Here is a 7,080-nt window from a genome sequence, read left to right on the forward strand (position 1 = left end):
CCTAATGCAAGACAGAATACGCCATTTTTCTCTTTGACGGCCGCGTGAGCAAGCCGTTAAGTCACTTGTCCGGTTTGCACAACAAGCCGGTGGACCAAAGTGCAGCAGGAAGAGCGGTGCGGAACACAGCGTTCAATTCAGCCAGCCTTCCTGGAAGCAGTTTTATGCCTCCACGTACGTTGCTAACCGCATGAACTGGATGTTACATTACTTTAGGGCCATTTTTAAACTGGAAAGAAATTAAAGATTTTGTCTGGGAATATCACATACATGTTTGTGCCGTGGCAGCTCGGTATGAGGGTGGGGGTGGGGGTTTGCAATATGCCCAGAGGTTATTTTATTTAAGGATGATGACTGTTCGTTCTGTTGCCCTCGGTGTAGTTTTTTCCTCTCCTCCTCCCTGTTTTCATCCCTCCTCCTTGCAGTCATGCTGTGTCCACACAGTGACTGTAATGTGTGCCAGATATTCAACATGAATACAACTATTCTTCTCTAATTTACACACACACACACACACACACACACACAGAAGGAGTGTGTGAGCAGACAGAGCAGATTGTGGTTACAGTAGTGCCACTACAGAGCGGCACTGACCCTGTGTGACATCAAACCACTCAGTGTTGCTGCTTCTTTAAAACAACTGCCAACATTGTAATTCATACAAATAAAAGAAATGCAGTATCCTGCAAACACATGGGACATTTAAAAGACTGACGTTTAAGTATACGCTCAACTGCAAACGTTAAGATTTGATTTCATGCACCCGATGCTGACCACAACAACGGGGTTTAGGGCAGGAGGAGACGGGTGGGGGCGTCCTGAGGGGGAAACCCCCTTTCATAAAACTGCGCTCACACATTCATTACACGTCTCTGGGTGGATTATAGGCAAAAAATATAATTATGGAGTAACATCATCACCAGGCATCAACCAGAAAGCACTGCGAAGGCTTTCTCCATTCAGTGTGACTCGTACTGCAGTGAGGTTTGAGGATGCTGCCATCTTCTGGCACACCACCAGTGGACACAAGGGGGAGGGGGCCTTCAAGTGGCATGTGTTATATTAGGTGGATCATTTAAGAACAACAAAAAAGATTTCCCTACTTTAGAATCTGCTTTATATTATTACAGGTGCCCTTTAAGTCCCCCCCCCCCCCCCCCCCCCCCCCCCCAAGAACATTGATTATCTGCTTTTCGCACCGTTCGCTGCATTTGACGGAAATCTGTGGCGCTCGGAAATTCCTCCGCGCAATCATTCAGGAAGCATTTTAGAAAGTCTTGCTTGATTTGGATTCCATCTTGCTTGCTGCAGTCTTGCTTTGTTTAATTTATTTGTAACTGCAGATGTCTCAATTTATTATTCAAAAAAACAACAACAGCTTAAACATTCATGACAGCTTGAAGGACGGATTTTGTGTTCCCTCCGTACTGACTGACAGGCGCTCCATTTGTTGTTTGTTTTTTTTCATTTATGTTTGTTCCACTTTGTTAAGTGTCCTTGGGTACCCAGAAAGGCGCTATATAAATTAAATCTATTATTATTATTATTATTATTATTATTATTATTAAGTTAAATCTTTGAACTGCCGACACGTTTCACCGACTTATCTAAGCGAGCATAGAAGCCATCTTCATGTTTTCCTTTATAGTAATTTAGGCCTACAGATACTACATACCAGTGTACCTCTTCAATGTCGATGAGAAAAAGGAATTCTACACAGTAATGTCAATTAATTCAAAATATATATAATGTAAGATAAGTGATTGCATAAGTATTCCCCACCTTCAAGTCAGTGTTTAGTAGATGCACCCTTGGCCCCAATCACAGCGCTGAGTCTGTGTGGATAGGTCTCAACCAGGCCTGCACATCTGGACACGGCAATTTTACTGCAATCTTCTTTGCAAAACTGCTCAGGCTCTATCAAGGTTGCATGGGAATCGGGCGTGAACAGCCCTTTACAAGTCCAGCCACAAATTCTGTATTGGACATTCACCTTGCCGTCTTCATTCCATTTCTGTGTAGCTTTGGCTGTATGCTTCGGCTCATTGTCTTGCTGGAGAATACATTTTCTCTCAGCTCGTAGTTCTCTTGCAGACTGAATCAGGTTGTCCTTCAAGATTTCCCTTTATGATGCTGCATTCAAATTTTTTTTTTGGGGGGGGGGGGGGATGATGGTGTGTTCGTGGTGATGTGCAGTGTTTGGTGTCTGCAGAAACAAAGCATCTAGTCTGACGGCCAAAAAGCTCAATTTGGGTCTCATTAGAACAAAAAACCTCCCACGGTTGACCTTAAAGTCTCCCACATGCCTCTGGGTGAACTCGAGTTGAGATTTAATGAGCTTTCTTGAGCGTCTTTCCCATCTCAGCTGCTGAAGCATTGAACCCCTTCAGAGGTAGTCATAGTTGTCTTGGTGGCCTCCCTCACTAGTCTCCTTCTTCTTCCACGGTGACTCAGTCTGTGAGGACTCCCTGCTCTACTGAACTCTGGGGGATGTTCAGTGACTTGTTCATGTTCAATGTTTTTGTATCCAAACCCTGATTTATACTTTTCAATCACCTTTTCATGGAGTTGCTTGGAGCGTTATTCTGTCTTCACCGTGTGATTGCAGCCAGGCGTACTGATTAACCAGTGACTGGACCCTCAGACACAGGTGTTTTTATGCGACAAGCGATTGAGACACAATCAGGGGATCTCCATTACACTAATTGTGAGACTGCCAGCACCAACTGGCCGGACCTCTGTTGAATAAGGTCAGTTAATTTAAAGGGGGTGAAGCAATCACCTATTTTACATGATATATTTTTAATAAATTGAACCGGCACCTTACCGTGGTGGAGGGGTTTGAGCACCTGAATGATCCGAGGAGCTATGTTGTCCGGGGCTTAATGCCCCTGGTAGGGTCTCCCAAGGCAAACAGGTCCTAGGTGACGGGTCAGACTAAGATCGGTTCACTCGCCCCTGATGAAAGTCATACTACCAAGGACGTGCATGTCGCCCGGATCGGCGTCACCGGGGCCCCACCCTGGAGCCAGGCCCGGGGTTGGGGCTCGCAGGCGAGCGCCTGGTGGCCGGGTCTCTGCCCACGGGACCCGGCCGGGCGCAGCCCGAACGAGCAACGTGGGCCCGCCCTCCCGTGGGCTCACCACTCGCGGGAGGGTTCAGAAGGGGCCGGTGCAGAGGGATATGGGTGGCGGTCGTGGGCGGGGGCCCCGGCGGCCCGATCCCCGGATGGTGACTCTAGCCATGGGGACATGGAATGTCACCTCACTGGGAGGGAAAGAGCCTGAGCTGGTGCGGGAGGTTGAGCGGTACCGACTAGAAATAGTCGGTCTCACCTCCACGCACAGCCTGGGCTCTGGAACCCAACTCCTTGAGAGAGGCTGGACTCTCTTCCACTCTGGAGTTGCCCGCGGCGAGAGGCGGCGAGCTGGTGTAGGCTTGCTTATAGCCCCCCAGCTCAGCCGGCATGTGTTGGAGTTCTCCCCGGTGAACGAGAGGGTCGTTTCCCTGCGCCTTCGGGTCGGGGATAGGGCTCTAGTCACAGTTTGTCCATAACAAACACCATGTTCAAGCATAAGGGTGTCCATATGTGCACGTGGCACCAGGACACCCTAGGCCGGAGATCAATGATCGACTTTGTGGTCGTGTCATCTGACCTCCGGCCGTATGTCTTGGACACTCGGGTGAAGAGAGGGGCTGAGCTGTCAACTGATCACCACCTGGTGGTGAGTTGGATCCGCTGGCGGGGGAGGAAGCTGGACAGACCTGGCAGGCCCAAACGTATCGTGAGGGTCTGCTGGGAACGTTTGGCAGAACCCTCTGCCAGGGAGATCTTTAACTCCCACCTCCGGGAGAGCTTTGACCAGATCCCGAGGGAGGCTGGGGACATAGAGTCCGAATGGACCATGTTCTCCACCTCCATTGTTGACGCGGCTGTCCGGAGCTGTGGCCGTAAGGTCTCCGGTGCCTGTCGCGGCGGCAATCCCCGAACCCGGTGGTGGACCCCGGAAGTAAGGGTTGCCGTCAAGCTGAAGAAGGAGTCCTACCGGGCCTGGCTGGCCCGGGGGACTCCTGAGGCAGCTGACGGGTACCGGCAGGCCAAGCGTGCGGCAGCACGGGCAGTCTCGGAAGCAAAAACTCGGGTCTGGGAAGAGTTCGGGGAGGCCATGGAGAAGGACTACCGGTCGGCCTCGAAGAAATTCTGGCAAACCATCCGGCGCCTCAGGAGGGGGAAACAGTCCTCCACCAACACTGTTTACAGTGGAGGTGGGGAGCTGTTGACCTCGACTGGGGACATCATCGGGCGGTGGAAGGAATACTTCGAGGATCTCCTCAATCACCACTGACACGCCTTCCATTGAGGAAGCAGAGGCTGGGGACTCAGAGGTTGACCCATCCATCACCCAAGCCGAAGTCACTGAGGTAGTCCGTAAGCTCCTCAGTGGCAAAGCACCGGGGGTGGATGAGATCCGCCCTGAATACCTCAAGTCTCTGGATGTTGTGGGGCTGTCTTGGCTGACACGTCTCTACAGCATCGCGTGGCAGTCGGGGACAGTGCCTCTGGACTGGCAGACCGGGGTGGTGGTCCCCCTATTTAAAAAGGGGGACCGGAGGGTGTGCACCAACTATCGGGGGATCACACTCCTCAGCCTCCCCGGGAAAGTCTATTCCAGGGTACTGGAGAGGAGAATTCGGCCGATAGTCGAACCTCGGATCCAGGAGGAACAATGCGGTTTTCGTCCTGGCCGTGGAACACTGGACCAGCTCTATACCCTCCGCAGGGTGCTCGAGGGTTCATGGGAGTTTGCCCAACCAGTCCACATGTGTTTTGTGGACTTGGAGAAGGCATTCGACCGTGTCCCTCGTGGCATACTGTGGGGGGTGCTCCGGGAGTACGGGGTCGGGGGCCCTCTGTTAAGGGCCGTGCGGTCCCTGTACTGCCGGAGCAGGAGCCTGGTTCGCATTGCCGGCAGTAAGTCAGACCTGTTCCCAGTGCATGTTGGACTCCGGCAGGGCTGCCCTTTGTCACCGGTTCTGTTCATTACTTTTATGGACAGAATTTCTAGGCGCAGCCACGGGCCGGAGGGGATCTGGTTCGGGAGCCAATGGATCTCGTCTCTGCTTTTCGCGGATGACGTGGTCTTGTTGGCTCCTTCGAGCCGGGACCTCCAGCATGCCCTGGGGCGGTTTGCAGCCGAGTGTGAAGCGGCTGGGATGAGAATCAGCACCTCCAAATCCGAGGCCATGGTTCTCGACCGGAAAAAGGTGGCCTGCTCCCTCCAGGTGGGAGGAGAGTTCCTGCCTCAAGTGGAGGAGTTTAAGTATCTTGGGGTCTTGTTCACGAGTGAGGGAAGGACGGAGCGTGAGATTGACAGACGGATCGGTGCAGCGGCCGCAGTAATGCGGTCTTTGTATCGGTCTGTCGTGGTGAAGAGAGAGCTGAGCCGAAAGGCGAAGCTCTCGATTTACCAGTCAATCTACGTTCCGACCCTCACCTATGGCCATGAACTCTGGGTCATGACCGAAAGAATAAGATCCCGGATACAAGCGGCCGAAATGAGTTTCCTCCGCAGGGTGGCAGGGCGCTCCCTTAGAGATAGGGTGAAGAGCTCTGTCACCCGGGAGGAGCTCAGAGTAGAGCCGCTGCTCCTCCACATCGAGAGGAGCCAGCTGAGGTGGCTCGGGCATCTGTTTCGGATGCCCCCGGGACGCCTCCCTCGGGAGGTTTCCCTGGCATGTCCCTCCGGGAGGAGACCCCGAGGAAGACCCAGGACACGCTGGTGTGACTATGTCACTCAGCTGGCCTGGGAACGCCTTGGGGTCCTCCCGGAAGAGCTGGAGGCAGTATCCGGGGAGAGGGAAGTCTGGGTGTCCCTGCTCAGGCAGCTGCCCCCGCGACCCGGCCCCGGATAAGCGGAAGAAAATGGATGGATGGATGGATATTTTTAATAAATTCACATTACTTTGTAAAAATCCTTTCTCACTTTGACATTAAAGTGGTTTTATTTTGTGTTTTTTTTTTGTTTCTGTATATTTTTTGTATATTGTCCATGATTCCTGATGATGATGCAATAATAAATAATAAATAACCTCGAGAATTACGTATTTGCCAAAAGAAAAAGTAGAGATGACAATGAGGATCTGAGGATCTTCATCTGAGGATGAATGGTGGGCCTTTTAGAAATAATGCTCTCTCATCATTAGAAACTCTTCTCATCATTTCAGATTGAACAGCCAGTGACTCCTGCCATGTTTGACTCAGTCGCTCCATTTCAGAGCAGCTTGCCCCTTGCTCGTCAAATGTGCAGCTCTCAATCTGAACTCCAGAAACACAGACACCCGAAAGTTTGTCTTTTCGAATCCAATGTTTACTCTCCAGTCAGACATGTTGCTAAAAAAGATGTTCAGATGCATCCTATTGTGGCTTTCCAGATGGTTATCTGGGGCCTCCACTCAGAGGAAAATGGACTGTAGAAGGCAGCACATAAGCAGCTCTAGAATGCTCTGAGTGAGGATATTGTAGTCGGGAGCTGTGGTGTGATGGGGGTGCAAATTATTTACCTCTGCGTTCACTCCAACAATCCTGGATGCAGCTCCGGCTGCACTGAGGATGAAGGCTCCTAGCAGCTACACCTCCTTTGATTTTGGTGGTTCATGTCATATTCCTGGGAGGAGGAGAAATAAATATATAATTATCAAATTCACTGTAATCCCTGCGGGCTACTGCGCGCCATCACAGTGCATCACCGCTTTTTGACAGGCTCAGACTGTGTCTGACGAGGATCCTATCAGAGACAGACCTTTTTGTTAAAGAATACGGCCTTTTAATTTACCCAAAAACAGCTGCTCGCCCAAGCCACCAGAGTCCATTTGCAGAAACAGTCATTTAAGGGTCATAAAAGACACTTAATTCTGGCTAGACAAAAAAAACAAGAAAAACCTAGTGCACCTTAGATGTGACTATACATCTGTGGCTCTACGTCCTGTTTTCAACTGCTGCCTTTCTGATAAACGTAAGATAGAGAGCTGTCGTGCTTGATTGGACCCCTCCATTTTTGTTAAAGACATGCGAGCATCAAA

This window comes from Sparus aurata, chromosome 13, assembly GCF_900880675.1.
Source record: "Sparus aurata chromosome 13, fSpaAur1.1, whole genome shotgun sequence".
Taxonomy (NCBI): domain Eukaryota; kingdom Metazoa; phylum Chordata; class Actinopteri; order Spariformes; family Sparidae; genus Sparus; species Sparus aurata.